The following is a 21,426-nucleotide window of genomic DNA, read 5'->3' as shown; positions in this document are numbered from 1 at the left end:
TTAATGTTTGGTATTTTTAAATGGATTTTTTTTCTATGTAATATTTTTTCACTTGAAAAGTGATGTTCTTTGTAAAAGTATTGTTAATGTTTGGTATTTTTAAATGGATTTTTTTTCAATGTAATATTTTTTCACTTGAAAAGTGATGTTCTTTGTAAATTAAATGATAATTTTTTTAGTGGTTATCATAGATTTTGGCTTTATTGACTTTTTTTTTGTTTTAATATAGGTAATGATATTTAAAATGGAATGTGAAGATATCTAAAATGGAATGTGTTTCACAAATAAAAAAATTTCAAATAAAAAAATATAGAATAAATTATGAATATGAGAAGATAAAGATAACTATAAGGGATTTGTTATCTTTTTAATTTTGCTAATAATATGTAGGTTTATATTACTTTGGAAATAACTTTAGACTATGCTTATGATTTAAGATCATTGTTTGCAAGGTTAAATATGAAGGTTGACTTAATTTTTAAAAATAAATTGTCATTATGTATGATTCTTATCTACTTTCAATGTTATCATGTTCTAGCTCAATAGAGTCAATACAAGGTTATCTCTTATAAGTTGTAAGGTATATGTTAGGTCCCTATAATACTAGTGTACCTCCTTTATTGTTATTATTAGTGTAGCCCCCTATTGATATTGTTGTGCCCATGTATCCCCCATGTTGTTATCGTTGTGCCCCATAGAAGTCCATTATTGTTATTGTTGTGCCCTTACATTCTTATTGTTATGTAGGCTCTAATTATATTGTGACCCCTTAGACTCCTCTATATACCAAGCAGGTCTTATCATTTGTATCATCCAAGAATTGTCCATTTGTGTATTGTATAGGAGGTTTCCCCCTCAAAGAGGATAATTTTTAAGTCATTGATCTATTTGTTCTTATGTTTTGTGAGTTGGTTGCATAACATTTGGTTTCAAAGCTTTGGATTCTAGGGTTTTGCTCTTTCAAACAAGTCATCTTGGAATTTTTGTTCTAACTTTTTTTGTGAGGCTTCAGAAGTTGAAATTTCAACCACGTGGAGTAGAAATCTTGCTGAACGTCGTGTAGAAATTTCACTTGGTTCGCTATATTTTCTGAGATATGGGCTAAAGAAGTTATGGTTTTTGCAGTGTCCACAATTCAATCTCAAACATGTGACCTAAGGAAAATCGGCATAGCTTTCTCTCTAAGCATTGGATTTGAATTTTGTAAAAAGTAATGAAAAGAGCACGGATTGTAGTTTTGCTTGTATCATTTTTAGGGCCGATGGTTAAAAAAATGACATGTGGAATTCTATACAAGTTCGCTTTACTGAACTAGTCTATAATTATGTCCTCGTGGGAGATTGGGCATAACTCTTTCTTGAAGAATTCAATCTCAGTCTGACTTATGGGGTTGGCAAGAAGACCCAGAGGGATACCACAAGATGAAATTTCAGACCTTGGAGATCCGAAATTACAGAGATACAACAATGTCAATATTGAGCTCCTAAAAAGAAAGAAAAAGGTGTGTATTTTTTTTAATTTTACACAATTTTGTTTGAAAAATCAGTTTGAAGTGATTCAAAGGACATACTGAAGTATAGATATCATTCTTTGATTCCAAAATGCCTCAAAATAAAAAAATATATACACCTAGTAAGCAACCAGAAATATCTTCTATGATGAATGAAGAAGAGGAAGAAATGCACCATGATATATAAAAATTACGAGACCAAGTGCAACAAATTTCGCTCTCGCAAAAAGTAACAAAAAATGAATTGGAAGCCATGATGAATGTTAAGATAGATGGCATAAAAAATGACATGGGACTTTGAATGATGGTTTAAAAGAAGACATGGAAGCAATGATGAACGTCGAGATAGAAGGGTTGAAGGAAGGTTTGGCAAAGTTGCTAGAAGAAAGGCTTTCGAGTGGTGACAATGTAATCCATGAAAATCATGATCAGGACAAAAGGAATACGAATTATGATTACAGAGACTCCAATGTTGGGTTTAAGAACCACCACATTCCAAAGATCGATATGAGGAAGTTTGATGGCAAGGATCCGGTAACATGGATACTACATATGGAGCAATATTTTGATCTCCATGATGTGCAACACGCACAAAAGGTATGCATTGTGTCTTTATATTTAGAACCCAATCAGTTTGTACGATATCGATGGCTTTGTTCTTGTAAACTACTTATCATTTGGTCAATTTTTATGGAGAAAATGATAGCACATTATGAGGATACAAAGAGCAACAACTTCTTTAGCCAATTGATAAATCTCAAACAAAAGGGTTCAATGGCCGAGCACATTCAGGACTTTCAAAAATTGAATATCAATGTAACTGATATTCCATAGGAGCATATGATTGATGTCTTCATAGGCACTTTAAAGGATAACATCCAACATGAGGTTCACCTTTGGGAACCTGATTCATTAGAGAAGGCATTCAGGGTGGAAAGAAAGTTGAAAGCAAAATTATGGCAACAAGGAAGTCTACTACTCACAACTATAAAGATAGAAGTGTTGTTGATTTTAGCCTTCCATAACCTACAAGGTAAATCATAAAAATTGGAGGAAAAATAACAAAAGGGCTTTGTTACAGTTGTGATAACAAATACACTAAATGTCATAAGTGTGTTGAGAAGAAATTATTCTACATTCATTATGAAGAGGAGGAAGAAAAGCAACAAGAAACATCAAAAGAGGAGGATATACACCAAGAACCAACCCTAGAGAAAGAAGAAATGAATCCGACCATATCTTGTAATGCATTGGCAAGAATTTCCACTCCTCATACTCTCAATATAGAAGGATATATCAAGAATAAAAAGGTAATAGTGATGATTGACTTGGGTAGCACCATAGTTTTATTCATCATAAGATAGCCAAGGAATTGAATTTCTTCCTATATCTAGCACCATAGTGTCAAGTGATGGTTGCAAATGGAGGAACTATAAATTGCTTTGGAAAGTTCCATAATATCAAGCTAACCATGGGGGAATATGTATTGAATAGTCCAATGCTTTCCATTCCAATGGGTGGTGTTGATGTTGTACTAGGAGTCCAATGGTTACAATCTTTGGGGACGATAACTTTTAATTTTCAAGAACTTTTCTTGAAATTTTTTTGGGAAGGAAAGGAAGTTGAATTAAGGGGTATCATAGGGAAACCAATAAATATAATCATCTCTAATGGCGTGAAAAAGATTCTAAAGAAATAACAACGAGGTTAAAACATCGAAATCATCTATTTCTCCAGATATCCAAAAAGCCTTGGACAATAATTCCAAGGTATTTGAGACTCCCAAAGGCCTCCCACCTATTCATGATCATGATCATGCTATTCATTTGATTCTAGGAAGTGTTCCTCCAAACATCAGACCTTACAGACATCCTTATGCCCAAAAGAGAGAAATTGAATGTATGGTTGCAAAAATGCTAGAGGCCAGTATAATTCAACCTAGTCAAAGTTCTTTCTTTGCTCCAATAGTATTGGTGCACAACAAGGATGGATCATGGCATATGTGTCCAGACTATAGGGAGATCAACAAGCTCACTATTAAAGATTAATTTCCCATTCTTTCATTTATGAATTGTTGAATGAATTACATGGAGAAATTTACTTCACCAAGTTGGATCTTTGTTTATGATATCATTAAATAAGAATGAAGACTAGAAACATTCTAAAAACAGTCATTATGAATTTTTGGTCATGTTTTTTGACCTTATTAATGCACCTTCCACATTTCAAGGCTTGATGAATTCCATTTTCAAACCCTTCCTTCGACAATTTGTGTTAGTATTTTTTGATGATATACTAATCTACAACAAGTCTTGGAAGGATCATGTTCAACATGTTGACCGAGTGCTCAAATTATTGGAGGAGAAACAATTATATGCAAAAACCTCCAAATGTTTATTTGGAGAATAGGAGGTGGAATATTTGGGTCATATTGTATCTCATGAGGGTGTTAAGGTATACCCTAACAAAATTAAAACCATTAAGGAATGAAAAATCCCCACAACCATAAAGCGTCTTCGAGGATTTCTCCGGCTGACGGGGTATTATCGCAAGTTTGTTAAGAATTATGGGAGAATAACAACACCTCTAACAACATTACTGAAGAAAGATGCATTTTCTTGGAATCCAGAAACAACTAAGGCCTTTGAACATCTTAAAGAGGTAATGTGCCAAGCACCGATCTTAACTATGTCATACTTCACTAAAAAATTTATTTTGGAATGTGATGCCTCAAGAAATGGAATTGGTGTTGTTTTAATGCAAGAAGGAAGATCCATTGCATTTGAAAGTCGTCAAATCAAAGGAAAGTATTTAAACAAACCTATTTATGAGAAGGAAATGTTGGAAATACTACATGCACTAAAGCAATGACGACCTTACCTAATGGGAAGACACTTCAAGGTAAAAACAAATCATAATAGCCTTAAATAGTTTTTGGAACAAATATTATCTTCAGAAGAGCAACAAAAATGGGTCACAAAGATGTTGGGTTATGAATTTGAAATCATCTACAAAAAAGGGAAGCAAAATGTTGTTACAGATGCACTCTCAAGAAAGGATGAAGATGTGGAAGCATTGCTTTGTGTCATTTCTATTGTAACAACCCCAAGTTAAAAATCCATGTAATAAAGTTAATAAAGGCAAGAATAATAACCAAGGTCATGGGACACTTATTCCAAGCTGAATGTTGGGCAAAACATCCTAGTGTGGGTGTTCATTTGGTTATTATGGCTAAGGGAAATTTGTAAAGGCAATGGAAAAGGCTTTAAAAAGGCAAGAGGCATTAATTGGCATTTTATTTATGAAAATAAAGGAAATTAGGATAAAAGGAAGGTGAAAGGTCACAGGTTGCATGTGAGAAGTAAAATGAACGAAAATAATGGAAATTGAAGAAAATAGAGGCCTCGTTAATAAAAATGATTTTGAGGATCAATTCATAACATTTTGTAAGTTTTAGTTTGGATCTCTCTCTCTACTCTCTCTCTCTCTCATACTCTTGGACAATTAGAGCATTCTTGGAGAACTCTATCCATGGGCGAAGAAAATATAAGGAAAAATAAAGCAAATGGAAGCAAATATCAAGCAAGGAAGTGCGGGATCTAGTGGCTACAGTGAAATCGCATATAGGTATCGAGTTACATGTATGATTTCCTTGCTATTTTTGGCACGCATGGTACATGCATATGTGTATTTGGCTCTCTTGTTGTCATTGGAATGGGTCTTTCCAAGTGTGACAGTGGTTTTCAACCTTGCCTTTCCATTTCCGGATAGCCATGATGTGATGGGGTTTTTCTTACTTGTTTGAGCTGGATTTCTAGATGGTTTCAAAACTGAGTGGGGTGGTCTCTAGGAGAAACACAAGGCCTAGGAATCCCTAGACAGGTGAAGGTGGGATTGTGATAGAGTCAGATTGTGTATTCCCTTGTTAGGCCTTGAAATCCTCGATGGTGAATTGTGGGATATACGGTAAATTCTAGAGGGCGAAGTCTTGTTGGGACTAAGAATCCTTGATTGGTGAATGGAGGGATATACGATAAATCCTAGAGGTGTGTACGGACAAATTCCTCATGGTTTAGGTGTAGATATCTGGAGGCATCCATGCTTATATAAGCCTAGTGATCCCTGGACCGGTATATGGTGGGATTGCAGGAAAGCCTAGTAGTGTATGTTTCTTGCTTGGGCCTGGGAATCCCTTGGTGGGATTGCAGTAAAGCTTGGTTGTATAGATGAGGGTTTGAGCCTAAGAACCCCTTGGTGAATTGTGGTAAGGCCTGAGGAAGCCCTGGTTGTTTTGTTGTAAGTCCCACATTCATGCTTGGAATATGGCATGAGGGTGATTGGTTGAAAGAAAGATTTGGTTCAGTCAATCTATGATCGGGTGGTACGTGAAAGTCCTTGGCATGGTTATTTTTTGCATATATTAATAAGTTCTCTTTTCCTCTTGTGTATTATGTGTAAATGTGGTTGTTATTATGTGGTTATAATGGTTGTTCTATCATTTTTAATGTTGGTTATAAGTATGGTTTATGACAGACTTGAGTTATGGCTCTCATCATATTTTGATAAGTAAATGAATGAATAATCAATGTATGACCTAATATATGATAATTCAGCTATTAGGAGAGGGCATCAGACCTTCTTGGAAAATCTCGGATAAGTATGAAATCCCTATGCTCATATGTGTTTATGTGACTTGTAGATTACATGTTTATGATGTGTTTGACGAAATGTCTATCATGTCTAGGCCTTTTCAAGTCAGGTCCTTTTTCAAGTTTTGAATTAGAGGCCATATCATCATGTTATTTATCATTTCTAGAAGTTTCATGAAGTTTTGGGCAGAGGCTTAAGTCCTAGCTCTGAAAAATTGGCCGAGAATTTGAGTTCCATAGCACAGAACTGCCTGAATAAGGCCATGGTCACATGGAAGGCTTGTCATGGAAGCAACTTGGGGTCTATCTGAGAAAAACAACAAGTTGTCTCAGGGGTTGGGAACTTGGAGGGGTTGGTTGGCTCCTAAAGGCTTTGATTCCACTTCCTTAACTATGGTTGGGGAGTTGAATCATATCATATTAACTCTTCGTCAATTTTTTACCCCAGTGGACCTGTTAGCTTGGGTAAATGTGGGAGGAGGGAGTTATAGAGTGGCATTAGAGCATGGTTCACCCCTTGAATCGGATGGGCAGAATGTGTTTGTCATACATACATGTTGGTTTCATATGTGTTCTTTATGTTTGTGGTCTATGTGCTTGTTATGTATGCATGGTGGTGGTCATTGTTGCAGTTGTGTTTCCATGTGGAATATGATGGTGTTGTTGTTGGATGTGGTCGTCATGAGTAAATGTCGGTTATGCATTTGTTATGCATGTCAGTGTCTATACGTCATTATGCATGCATTGTCATGGTTATGGTATATTCATGCATGGTAACTAGATAATGGTGTAAATGATGTCTAAATACTAGTATGATTATGTTATGTGTGTGTGTGTGTGTGTGTGTGTGTGTGTGTGTGTATTGTGCTAATCTAGTTGATATTGCAGACGAGATATCATCCCTTGAACTGTACTGAGGTATGTTGGTTATGTTTATATTTTGGTTTAGTTGACATGGTATACTTGCAGGAAGAAGATCAAAGATGACTATCAAGATGGTATACTACAATTCACGAGACTATCCTTATAGATCAGATGAGCAACATGGTGATGGGCACTCTGCCAACATAGCAGACACATTGAGAAGTCTGAAGGCATAAATAAGAAGTTGCAAAGAAGATAATGACAAAATCATCCTTCAGAGGTTAATGCAGTTATCCTTCAGAGTTTGTCAAATATGCAGAGACGGGGACCGCTTAGGATCAGATATGGGAAAGATGATATGACTAATGGAGCATATGGAAATAGGTCTCATGGTGGACAGAGGTCAGATAAATATGACATGATCAGAGATGGTAGGTTCTTAGATACACTAGATAGGAGAGGTGATGGACACAGGTTCTATTCTAGCTTAGGTTCTGGTAGGTATCATGGTCATCATCGTTATCATCCTTCTAGGAGGAGTGGCAGGAGACATTTTCTAGACGAGTTCAAGAAATCCAAGCCACCTACCTTTGATGGAGATTTGAAGAAATCGGAAGATTTAAAGGCATGGTTACTCAGGATGAAGAAGTTGTTTGAGCTACATGATTACACAGAGAATATGAAGGCCAGAATAGCTATCTTCAACCTCAAATGGAAAGCATACATATGGAGGGAATATGTGAAGCAGGTTAGAGATATCAGGACAAAAGAGTTGAGTTGGCAGGTATTCAAGAGACTTTTCAGGAAGAAATATTTGTTAGAGAGGTACTATGACAGTAAAGCTAAGGAGTTCTATCAGGGAAATATGGGATCAATGATAGATGAGGAGTATATGACCAAGTTCCTGCAGTTGTTGAGGTATGTACCATATCTTAAGGATAAGAAAGCCAAAGTTCAGAGATTTGTCAGTGGATTACCATTAGCATTTATAGATTGGATTGAATATGATGAGCCTTGGTCACTTGAAGACGTCATTGGTAAGTTGAAGCATTTTATGAGAAATCAAAGCACAAGACAGAGTCTCAACAAGGTTGGAAAGGGAAAGACAAGGCTAAAGGTAAATGGAAGTCTAAAAGAACAAGACCCCAAGATGCAAGTGAGAAAGAAAATGTTGCACCTTACAAGAATTTTAATGGAACTCATCCTGGAGAACAGTAGAAGAAAGGTGATGGTAAGGGACGGTTGCAGTGTGGACATGTGGTAAGGAGCATCTTAAGAGATATTGTCCACAGAATCATAATGGTATACATCATATCTACAATGCACAGGAAGCGCAGACTGTTCAGGATGTTGGGCAGAGCATTCCTCGTATCTATGCAGCATTAGATAATAGGCAGGCATATCATCGAGCATCTGTTATTGAGATGGACTGTAAGCTTTGTGATCAAGTTGTTTATATATTTATTGACCCTGGATCTAATTTTAGTTATATTAATCTTGACCTGGTGGATAAGTGTGGTTTGAATAAAGAAGTGCATACAGAATCTTGGTTAGTGCAGGTACAAAGAAGAGAGTTCATCATTGGGTAAGATCTTATGCCTTTGAGTTGAATGGTATGCCTACATTAGCACATTTGAATGTGCTTCCATTGGTATCATATAGTATGTTGTTGGGTATGGAGTGTTTGTATCTTCATAGGACCAAGGTGGACTATTATGACAAGTCTATTGAATTCTTGGATGACAATGGAGAACAAAGGATCTTGTAGCGTAAGAAGAAGGAACATCAGTTAGAATGGTCACAACAATCCAGGCAAACCACAGTCACAGAAAAGGGTGTGTGTCATTTGCAGTACATATTTCCAGTGATAAAGGTAAGGATGTTGAGGATGCAAAGGTATTGAGCAGTTACATGGTTTAACAGTAGTTTCAGGATGTATTTCCCTCAAAGATTTCAAATTTTCCACCTCACACGGAAGTGTACTTGTCCATTGAGTTGGTATCAAGGGCAGCACCAGCATCAAAGGCACCATACAGGATGAGCACACAAAAGTTAGTAGAGCTGAAGTTGCAGTTGAAGAAAATTCTTGACAAGGGATACATCAGGCCAAGTGTATCACCTTAGGGCACACCAGTGTTTTTTGTGAAGAAGAAGGATAGTACTCTCAGGTTATGTGTTGACTAAAGGTATTTGAACAAGGTAACAATCAAGAACAAGTACGGCTTTTCCACAAATTGATGACTTGTTTGATCAGTTGAAGGGAGCATCAGTATTCTCAAAGATTGATCTGAGATCGGGATATCATCAGGTATGCATCAAAGAAGAGGACATCTACAAGACAGATTTCAAGACCAGGTATGGGAATTATGAATTTTTTGTGGTTTCTTTTGGTCTAACTAATGCTCTAGCTACTTTTATGTGCTTGATGAATAGTATATTGCATTTTTATCTAGGAAATTTTGTTATTGTGTTCATTGATGATATACTGATATATTCTAAGAATGAGGAAGAGCATGTCGAACACTTAGCGGCGGTGTTGATATTGCTAATATATCATCAGTTATATGCCAAGCTTAGCAAATGTAGTTTCTTTCAAACAAAGGTACATTACTTGGGGCATGTTGTCTCCAAGGAAGGCATAGCAGTGGATCCAGAAAAGATAAGAGTTATCATGGAATGGGAAGCTCCTAAGAATGTGGATGAGGTAAGTTCATTATGGGGTTAGCAGATTATTAAAGGAGGTTCGTGAGGAACCTCTTATTGAAGAATCTCAGGGCAAGTGCAGTTAATGAGATTCTTCTTAGGATGATAACTATTTTTGAGGTGTTTCAACTTATTCTTCTTATTCAATCTTCACTTGTTATTATTAGAGTGTGTCTTCTTTAGTTAATCAAATAGCTACCAAAACAAAGAGACAAGAACACAATATGTTTGGATTTCTGCCAGGGCCAAAACCTCTCCCTCTTGGAGAGGAAAACCCGCACAAAATTATTCTTACAGAGATTCCAATTGACGAATACCAAGACCATGACCCCTGACCTATTAGGCCACTCCAAGACCAAGATGCCAATCCTCTTCTTTGTTATTTCTGAGATCATCTTCATTACTACTGCTCCACCGAAGTCATGCATTACTAAGATCTTGACACCTTGTTGTACCTTCACCGAGAATATTTCCGCACTTTGACTGAGATCAGTGCTACTCCTTCATTGAGACCTTCACCATCACATTGAGGTCTATATACTGAGATATGTATATACATGTGACTATTTCACCGAGGTCTTCATATTTATTAGGATCATTATTGTTATCATGATCACAGTGATGTTGAGCACATGACCGTATCTAGGATATATACTACACCGAGATTCATCCTCTAACATGAATGTCGAGACTATGACTATATATTCTTCTGCATTGTGATATTATCTGAGACTGTAGCTCTGTTCTCCTTGCATCGAGGTTTGTTGCAACTACGCCGAGATTGTATTAAAGTGACCCTTTAACTAGGCCGAGACTGCAGAGAGGTATCTGAGGAGATCACTGTAATTTCCACTAAGATTTCACAGGTATGTCGAAGTTCTATCCTCATCTGAAGTTGCAGAGGCTTATGCAAAGTTATGTGATCTTTTGGTGACTCTAGTTACATATATATATAGTTGTTTGTCCATGTATGCAAACCGACATGAACCAGTAAACCATTGTGACTTCATTTTTGAGCCGGCTTGACATCAATATATGCTTTGAGGCTGACATGATTGTCTTTCATATCGTTTTGCTGGCAGACTTCTTCTTGTGCTTGTCTTGGAGGATTATGCTTGTCTTAGAGGGCTACTTGACATTCTATAGACTCATATATATTTTTCTCGTGCTCAAGAAGAGCTCTTTAATTATGACAAATCCAAAATACATCAAGAAGAAGTCTTTGACCTATGAATGACACTTTTTTCTCATGAAACCCATGATGCAAGGACTACAATAAATATATATTTTCATAAGAACATAATTACAATGTCATGAAGACCGAACCTAGTTACACTTTCTTCAACACTCCCTATTAACTAGGGAGGTATTCATAATGGTACTTGGTCATTCTCAATCAAAAGAATTTCTCATAAGAAGAATTGGATTGGTAACCCATATGTATAGCATCATAGTAACCAACATTATTTCCATAGCAAGCCTTGACTGACAGATCTATCTCTTCATTAGATCATAGCACAATTATAGATACCTTCATCATTGTCTCTCAAGGTACATATCCACCCAGGTGTTCACTGAGTATGACCTTCTAGGACTATTCTTATCTTGGGTTCCCAGCCCTCAAAGAATATCGTCCATCTTGCCTACTCTTGTCTTGTATTCCCTAAACATCCTCAAAGAGCATCGAATGCCAGATGATTACTCAATCCTCATTATTTTTTTCCAAATTGAAGACAAGAATGTTTTATCTATCTCTCCCTCTAAAATAGGGAAGATATGCCCAATTTCCCTCTAATCAAGAACTTGCCCAAGCTCCCTTTTAATCAGGAACCTGTTAGAGCTCCCTCTTAGCTAGAGAATCTTCTATACATCAGCAACTTCTTCTTCGTGGGTTCTTCAGCTGCTTGATCAACTTCTCTCCCTGATCTAATGAAATTCAGTTGAGCTTCTTCCTTGTAGGGAAGCAACCATTGATCACCTTCCTCCTCAGTTCGTCATGTCATTCGTTTCTTCATGGAAAGTGGCCTTCTTCATATCTGGAACCTTCGTCATATAGCTACTTCTTCCTTATCATGCTTCTTCTATCCACCACATGAATGCTAGTTGTATTTGGAAGTAGCCCTGCATGAACTTATCTAGATATTATTCAAGAAATCAAAACATAATATTTAAATCAAATCATACCTTACGAGATGGCTCTTCATCATGACATCTTTCCATATATATCAACATCCTGCATACATGTTGACACATCTCCCAAAGATATCATTGTCAAGGGTCTTCATCTTTTTCCATCAGAGTCTTCACATCTTTCTAGGAGATTTCCTAGTCAAGTATTCTTGGTCTTTTAGATGTTGATTGCTTTCATCAGGGTTGCATATCTCACGATCTCTTCCTTCCTCACACATTCCATTCCCAAGAGCTTTCAATCAGAGTTTATTCATTGTAGTCAACTTCCTCATACTTCACATATTATGTTGATTTCATCTAGTGTGATTGTTATGCCTTCCTACATCCTTTCAGAGGAGGAGATCGTGTTTCTCTTGATCATGCTTCTTAAGCTAGAAGTAATGATCCATGTTACCTGCAACCATACAACATGACATTATAAATTTAAACACAAGCATACATACCTTATTTCATCTTTAGGTCATCTAGGCTTCCTTCAGCAGCTTCCTTGGTTGAAGTGTATTCAACCCCTTGATTTGCTTCTTATGTCAACATAACATCATCTATGAATTCCACAAATTGGAGTTCTTGATGAAACACTTGCTTCTCCTCTAGATTAGTGAACCCTTCAATGAGGATTCTATCAGAGAATCTTGAGGATCTTTATATATCCCCATCTAGCAAATGTTTCCTTTTTGACTTGATGTATGATGCCACCTACCAAGTCCACTTGGACCCCCATCATTGTTCCTTTTAGATTTTCAGTTTCCTTAATTGTTGCATAGTTTACTATTTTTAGCAGTTTTTCAGGTCCTGAACTTCCGAAGCCGTTTTGAGGCCATAAACGAAGTTTTTTGGGAAAACTGGGAGCAACATGGGTCCATGGACCAATGTTTGTCTTCCCAAAGTTGTATTTCTCGGATAGATCTTTCTAACGAGATATTATGCATGTCAAATGGAGATCATATGCCAAATTTACGACCTGGGAAGTTGATGTACCAATTTACCCAAACGTGGCCCACAGTTTGGCGTTTTATCTTCTAGGGTTAGGTTTTTGGATGTTTAGGGTTTTCCATTGTTTCTCAACAATAAATAGGCCTTCGAGCCTCATTGTAACATAGTTCAGAGGCATGTAGCCGCCACATCTCTTCTCAAAGATAAGCTACCGTCGCCCTAGCTGGCTTATTTCCACTGCTAATTGTAAGCATATTTCAGTATTTTACATTAATGAAATGAAGCATTATTTCCGATGCATCTCTGTGTTTATGGTTATCTCTGTAATTTGTCACGTTCTTGTTTAAATCCGGATCAATGGTATCAGAGCGGTCTGCTTTTTCTCTGTTTTTCTTTACATGTCCCCAACAAGGTCGGGATATAAAGAGTTAGGGCTTGAACTGGTCGAACCTTTGCAAGACCAGCCTCGCAAATCTCGATGGCCTCCCATGGCAGATGAAAAGAAAGACTAGGGGGTAGGAGATCCTATCAAAATCTTGCTCGAAGAAGCCCTCGAGCGACAAAGGAATGCGATGATGCACATCTTTGCCTAGATCCTTTAGCGACTACCCAAGGGCGAGGCATCGGCTTCCAACAACTACTCTGGAAATGCCACACCATTTAAGGTACAAATTAATTTTGAAATCCCCATCTTCAAGGGTTAGATAGATGCAGATGTTGTCGGTAAATGGTTAAATCTGCTAGAGGGTTATTTTTTTGTTCATGATTTTTCCAGTCGGGAAAAGATTATTTTCGCTCTTCTCAAAGCAGCCCCCCACGTCAAGGACTGGTGGGAAACCTACTACGAGAAGAAGGATGAAAGTACAGGCTCACTATTTTTAGTTGCACCCACTTGGAATTCATTCCAAGATGCCATCAAGGAGTAGTAATACCCTATCGGAAGCTATGAGGATCAATACATAAATTGGACCACGCTGTGGTAGGGGAGGGACCAAGACGTGCCGGAGTTTACCAATATTTTCCATACCTTCGCACAAAGTTGGGTATCGAGGATTTAGAGCAGCATTTAGTACTCAAATATTGTGGCTACCTGCACAAGTACATCCAAGAAGAAATAGAATTCCTAAACATCTCCTCGCTCGGCACGGCATACTGATATGCCATCAAGGTCGAGCAAAAGTTTAAACAGAAGAAGAAAGACACTGGATCTGCGAATCCGAAGCAAGGGAAAAGTGCCCCCAAATCGCAGAACAAAGGACAAAGCCAAGGCAGGGCAGCCCAAAACAACCTGCCAAAGCTGCAAGCAAAGAATAGTGTCGTGAAGTCGAAAAAGGACACGAGAAAGTGGTGTGAGTTCCATAAGAGCTCCACTCACAACATAAGTGAGTGTTGGGCCAAGCAGTCACTTGTGGTCGAGCTAAAGGTTTTAGAATCAGATGCATGTTTCGACTCTGAGTCAGAACCTGACAAGGGGAATGAAAAAGAGAAGCAGATTATCGATGCGGAGCCCAATGCCATCATTGCCACCATGATGATACAGAAGGAGGAACTCGAAGATCCAAAGGAGGAGGAGCATCTCTTCCACTCCCAAATGTGGGTAAAGGAATCCCTGCTATAGTTCATTGTCGACATCGGAAGCCAAAAGAACCTCATTTCGGCAAAGGTCGTGAAGTGGCTGGGCTTACCGACCACAGCATATCCACAACCGTACACCATCGGATGGCTTCACCAAGGACGGGATCTTTGTGTGAGCCAGTAGTATCGCCTTTCGTACAACATCAAGCCCTTCATGAATGAGGCATTGTGTGAAATTTCTCCCCTTGAAGTTTGTGATGTATTATTAGGACAACCATACTTGTGGAAGTGACATGCTGTGTATGAATCAAAGGCCCCGTGCTGTTATTATTACTTTTGGAAATAAGTTGTACAGGATATCGGAGGTAGCACCGCCTACCTCCATCTCTTTGGTTACTGCAAAACAATGCAGAAAGCTCATTTCCAAGACCGAGAAATTTGTTTTCATGATGATATTCCCTCAAGGAAAGAAGAAGATGGTTGCCACGACCTCCAGACAGGGCCCCTCCGCACGACAACTAGAGATGGACAAGGTCATGGAGGAGTACAAGTACGTCTTCACCTCCCCTGCAGGGGTTCCTCTACACTGTCAAGTCAAGCACTCCATCAATCTGACCCCAGGTGCGCCACTGCCCAATGGACCAATCTATCAGCACTTTGTTCTGGAGAACGATGAAATCAAGAGGCAGATTTAGGAACTGCTGCAGAAGGGTCACATCCGTCCAAGTTCATCACCCTATGGGAGTCCGATCGTGTTGGTACAGAAGAAGGATGGGACTTGGAGACTTTGTATTGACTATCAGGCGTTGAACAAGATCACTTTCTGTAATAGGTACTCGATCCCACGGATTGATGACCTCCTGGACCAACTAAAGGGGGGAAATATTTCAGCAAGATCGATTTGAAGTCAGGATATCACCAGTTACCTATCGAACCCTTTGATGTGTGGAAGACTTCCTTCGAAACCAAGGAGGGCCTTTTCGAATGGTTGGTTATGCCTTTCGGATTGACGAATACTCCTACAACCTTCATGAGGTTAATGGATGACATCTTGCAGCCATTCGCCAACTCATTTGTAGTGGTATACTTGGATGACATCCTAATCTTCAGCCAGAGTTGGGAAGATCACCTCCACCACATCCGACAGGTTCTCCAAACACTGCAGCAACACAAGTTATGTGCCAATTTGGAGAAATTCACTTTTGGTATAACCCAGGTTCAGTATCTAGGATACATTATTGATGAACAGGGGGTGCATGTGGATCCAGCCAAGATCCAAGTCATTTAGGATTGGCCATCTCCAACCACTCTAACAGAGCTCCGCAGCTTTCTAGGTCTTGCCAACTTCTACCGCTGGTTCGTGTTAGTATTTTCTCATATCACTTGGCCCTTGAGTTAAGTCACCAAGGGAGGAGCGAAAGCAAAATTCTTTTGGTCTGAATCTCAACAAAAGGTATTCACAGAGTTGAAAGATCGCCTCTGCACGGCACCAGTTCTCGCATTACCAGACTTGTAACAACCATTTGAGGTCGAGAAAGATGCCTCTAACTATGCTATTGGGCCAGTCCTTACTCAACACAGGCATCTAGTGGCATATCACAGTGAGACACTTTCAGACAAAATCTGGAAGTATCCCACATATGACAAAGAGATGTATTCCATTGTGCAGGCCTGCCGACAATGGAAGCATTACATTTTGGGGAAGGAAACGGTAATCCACACAAACCACTGACCCCTGCAATTCATACAGACCCAAGGGAAATTGCAGAATGATCGCCATCATAAGTGGTCCACATACCTACAACAGTTCCATTTGAATACCAAATACAAGAAGGGAAGCACCAATAATGTTGTAGATTGCCTCACTCGACCACTGATCATGGCGTTAACCACCGTGCTCAACTCTTGTGGGCACAAGACTTCTGATTGGCCACTTCTCTACAAAAGTGACCCAGAATTCAGCCACACATACCAGACACTCTTGGAGGGTCAGCATGTTCCAGATTTTCTCCTCCAGGATTCCCTGTTATGCCACCTGGGTCACCTTTGTGTTTCTTCAAGCGAGCGTGCCAAGATGATTTGGGAAGCACACTACAGTCGGATTGCTGGGCATTTTTGGTCAAGAAAACGATGGCAGGCCTCTATACCCCGCTGCCTACCCCTACTCGACCTTAGGAATCCATCTCCATGGATTACATGTCAGGCCTTCCTTCCACTAAGCATGGAAACGACTGTGTTTTTGTGGTCGTCGACAGGTTCTTGAAGATGGCCATTATGGCAACCTGCAAGAAGAATATCACAACAGAAGCCACTGCTAAACTCTTCTTTGAATGAGTGTGGGTACACTTTGGCATCCCATAGTCTATCATCTCAGATTAGGATAGCAGGTTCTTCAGTACATTTTGGTCCAGTCTTTGGTCGATGTTGAACACTAAACTCACTAAGTCCACAACCTTCCATTCTCAAACCGATGGCCAGACAGAGGTTGTCAACAGGATGATCATACACATTTTGCACATGTACAACTCAAATCATCCACGCACTTGGGACAAGAGCCTCCCCTATGTTCAGCACAGCTACAACCCGGCTCTTCACAGCTCGACTGCCCACAGCCCTTTTTAGGTGGGCTTGGAATTCCAGCCACTATGTCCCATTGATGTGGCCATGCCATTTGTAGCTACTCACACAGATTCGGCTCATGTCCAGTCCGAAACAGATAAGGCAACCAGCTTCATTGAGCACATCCAACATATTCACTAGCAGGTCCATGACATTCTGGAGAAACTAGATGCCAAGTATAAGCAGCGACATGATCAACATCGGGTGCCACACAAGTTTCAGATGGGCGACAAAGTCTGGTTGCATTTGCAAAAGGAACGCCTTACCGGAGCCTATAGGAAGCTCAGACCACTCCAATATGGTCCATACACCATTATCAAGGCTGTGGGAGACAATGCATTTGAGCTCGGCATTCCCCCATTCCTTGGCATGCACCCAGTGTTCAATGTGGACCGCCTTCGGCCATACTTTCCACCATTACTAGACACATCCGACATTGCAGAACAGCTCACACCCACAGAGTTAAATCCAGACTGCATGGAACAAGCTGAAACTAATCAGATCAAGGATGCACAGATCAAGCACACTCGCCAATAGAATATCCAACTGTATCGAGTTGTCAAAGCAGGCCAACTCCTTCACCAGGGCAAGTGGCTCACTAGGGACCAAGTTCAGCAGAAGTTTCCTCATCTCATGGAGGAACTAAACGCAATGGGGACCATTGATTCCTAAGGGGGGGGAATGATCCAGGTGGATATTGGTGGCCACATACCAAGTCCACTTGGACCCCCACCATTTTTCCTTTCAACTTTTCAGTTTCCTTAATTGTAAAACAATTTACTATTTTTAGCAGTTTTAAGGTCCTGAACTTCCGGAGCCGTTTTGAGGCCCTAAACAACGTTCTTTGGGAAAACTGGGAGAAACATGGGTACATGGACCAATGTTTCTCTTCCCAAATTTGTATTTCTTGGATAGATCTTTCTAACAAGATATTGTGCGCGTCAAACGGAGATCATATGCCAAAGTTACGACCCGGGAAGTTGATGTACCAATTTACCCAAACGAGGCCCACAGCTTGGTGTTTCATCTTCTAGGGTTATTTTTTTGGATGTTTAGAGTTTTCCATTGTTTCTAAACAATAAATAGCCTTCAAGCCTCATTGTAACACAGTTTAGAGGCATGTAACTGTCATATCTCTTCTCAGAGATAAGTTATCATCGCCCTAGATGGTTTATTTCCATTGTTGTTTGTAAGCATATTTCAGTATTTTACATTAATGAAATGAAGTATTATTTCCGTTGCATCTCTGTGTTTATGGTTATCTCTGTAATTTTTTGCGTTCCTATTTAAAGCCGGATCAAGCCTTGTCTTGGATGACTTCTTCCTTTCCTGAAATGTCCACTGAGATTCTCAAGAGCTATATCCTACATGTTCGCCTACCATGGATTTTTTCCTTCATGATTCCCATGGTGATGTCACAAGCTATTGTTTCTAATGCATCCATGATGCCAAGATGCATCTTATTATCATTGACATATCTTATAACAGAATCTTATGATAGGACCATTTTGTGAGGGATATTATCTCAATCATAACATAGCTCTGTTACTCCCTATTTCCTTGGCCCTTTTCTTCAGCTTCCTTCATCTATCCGGTGATATGAGCTTCCATAATATTTCCATAATTTTATCTATACTGTTATGTCTTGTTTCTGGACCAAACTTCCCTTTCCTTTCTGCACATGATTTATTTCTTTTGGCCTTCAATACTTTTTCCATCAACTTGTCTTTCTCTATATAGAATAAAGACCATAAGTTGTCAAAATGAGGTAACTTTATTATCCCATGGATATTGGTTACCTTGATTGCCTGCATTATAGATCAGTGATGGTATCTTCCCTCCTAGATCTTGTAGATGGGACCTTATGAAGATATCCTACATCCTTTGATATCCTTTACTTTCTTGTAGATCAGATTTGATGTGACCACCTTCATTGCACCTCCAGAGACTGAGTTTATCATATACATCTCTGTGATGTATCCTTTCTTGCTACATAGGAATGATAGGACCTTAAGAGTTTCCTCCCATCAATTTAAAGGAGACCCTTTTCCTTGGTATGTTTACTTGACTTCTCTTATCTATGAGGATTATGAAAATCCTTCTTATTCTATGCAAGGAATCTTGATGACCCATCCAACCTATAGATCTCCTTGTGATCATGAAGTTATTTTACCAAATTGATTAATAAAAATACTTACTTGAGATGTGAAGATGAAATCTTCACCTTGATCATGTTGGAAGTGGTTGAAGTAGATGTATTGATGCTTCCTTTTGGATGAGATCCTTGATTTTATGATAGGAATATTTCCTTCTTTGCCTTTGAGCTACCTTGACTTATACATCTAACGAACTTTTGATATAGTTTGGCTAAATAAGTGGACTTATGGAACCTTGCAATATGCAACATTAATGATTTTAGATGATAGACCTTGTAGTATGCAGCTTTAATATGTCATTGACCGAAACTGTGGGAGACACCAAAACTGTTTTCATGTACCAGAGTTCTGAATGCTTCATCTTTTGACTATTTTTCTCCAAAACCCTTATTGTTGTAGACTGTTGTTCTAGATTTCTTCTTTGATATAGGGTTTGATCAAGATGATTCTTCAATGTAGATCTTGATATTCTTCAACTTGCTTTGATGCCCTGTTTGAAACTTGATCCTTGAATGTCTCTTTTCTACCCTTCCTTTGACTTCTGAACCTTAGCTCTAAAACCATGTTAAAGAATCTCAAGGAAATGGAAGTTAATGAGATTATTCTTAGCATGATAACTATTTGTGAGGTGTTTCAACTTATTCTTCTTATTCAATCTTCACTTGTTATTATTAGAGTGTGTCTTCTTTAGTTCATCAAATAGATATCAAAACAAAGAGACAACAACACAAGATGTTTGGTTTTCTGCTAGGGCCAAAACCTCTCCCTCTTGGAGAGGAAAACCCACACAAAATTCTTCTTATAGAGATTCCAATTGACGAATTCCAAGACCATGACCCCTGACCTATTAGGCAACTCCAAGACCAAGACATCAATCCTCTCCTTTGTTACTTATGAGATCAACTTCATTACTGTTGCTCCACTGAAGTCATGCATTACTAAGATCTTGACACCTTGTTGTACCTTCACAAAGAATATTGTTGCACTTTTATTGAGATCAGTGCTACTCCTTCATTGAGACCTTCACCATGACATCGAGGTCTATATACTAAGATATGTATATATATGTAACTTATGCACTGATTTCTTCATCTTTATTAGGATCACGACTGTTATGATGATCACAGTGATGCCGAGGACACGACTGTGTCTAGGATATATACTGCACTGAGATTCTTCCTCTAGCATGAATGCTGAGATTGTGACTATATCTTCTTCTACATTGTTATCTTCTTTGAGACAGTAGCTCTATTCTCCTTGCACTGAGGTTTGTTGCAACTATGTCGAGACTGTATTACAGTCATCATTTAACTAGGTTCAGAATGCAAAGAGGTTTGTGAGGAGATCATTGTAATTGTCACCAAGATTTCAAAGGTATGCCGAAGTTCTATCCTCATCTGAAATTGTAGAGGCTTATGTGAATTTCTGTGATCTTGTGGTATCTCTAGTGCGTATATATAGTTGTTTGTCCATGTATGCAAGCCGACATGAACCAGTAATCCATTGTGACTTCATTTTTTAGCCTACATGACATCTATATATGCTTTGACTCCGACATGGTTGTCTTTCACATCGTTTTTCTCTCATACTTCTTCTTGTGCATGTCTTAGAGGTTTGCGCTTGTCTTGGAGGGCTACTTAACATTTCTATAGACTCATATATACCTTACTCGTGCTCAAGAAGAGCTCTTTAATTATGAAAAATCCTAAAGACATCAAGAATAAGTCTTTGACCTATGAATGACACTTCTTGCTCATGAAACCCATGATGAAAGGAATACAATAAATATATATTTTACACAAGAACATAATTACAATGTCATGAAGACCGAACCTAGTTACATTTTCTTCAACGCTTCCTTTTACATAGGGAGGTATTCATAATGGTACTTGGTCATTCTCAATCTGAAGAATTTCTCATAAGAAGAATCGGATTGGCAACCCACATGTATAGCATCATAGTAACCAACATTATTTCCACAGCAAGGCCTTGACTGATAGATCTATCTCTTCATTAGATCATAACAAAATATTGGCCAGACCAATGATTATAGACACCTTCATCATTGTCTCTCAAGGTACATACCCACGCAGATGTTCACTGAGTATGACCTGGTAGCACTATTCTTATCTTGGGTTCCCAACCCTTAAAGAATATCAGTCCTCTTGCCTACTCTTATCTTGGATGCCCTACACATCCTCAAAGAGCATCGAATTCCAGATGATTA

The sequence above is a fragment of the Pinus tabuliformis genome, chromosome 3_1 (genome assembly GCF_031772625.1).
Source record: "Pinus tabuliformis cultivar Carrire ecotype Pingquan chromosome 3_1, CPIR1, whole genome shotgun sequence".
Classification (NCBI taxonomy): Eukaryota; Viridiplantae; Streptophyta; class Pinopsida; order Pinales; family Pinaceae; genus Pinus; species Pinus tabuliformis.
This window is presented reverse-complemented; position numbering follows the sequence as displayed.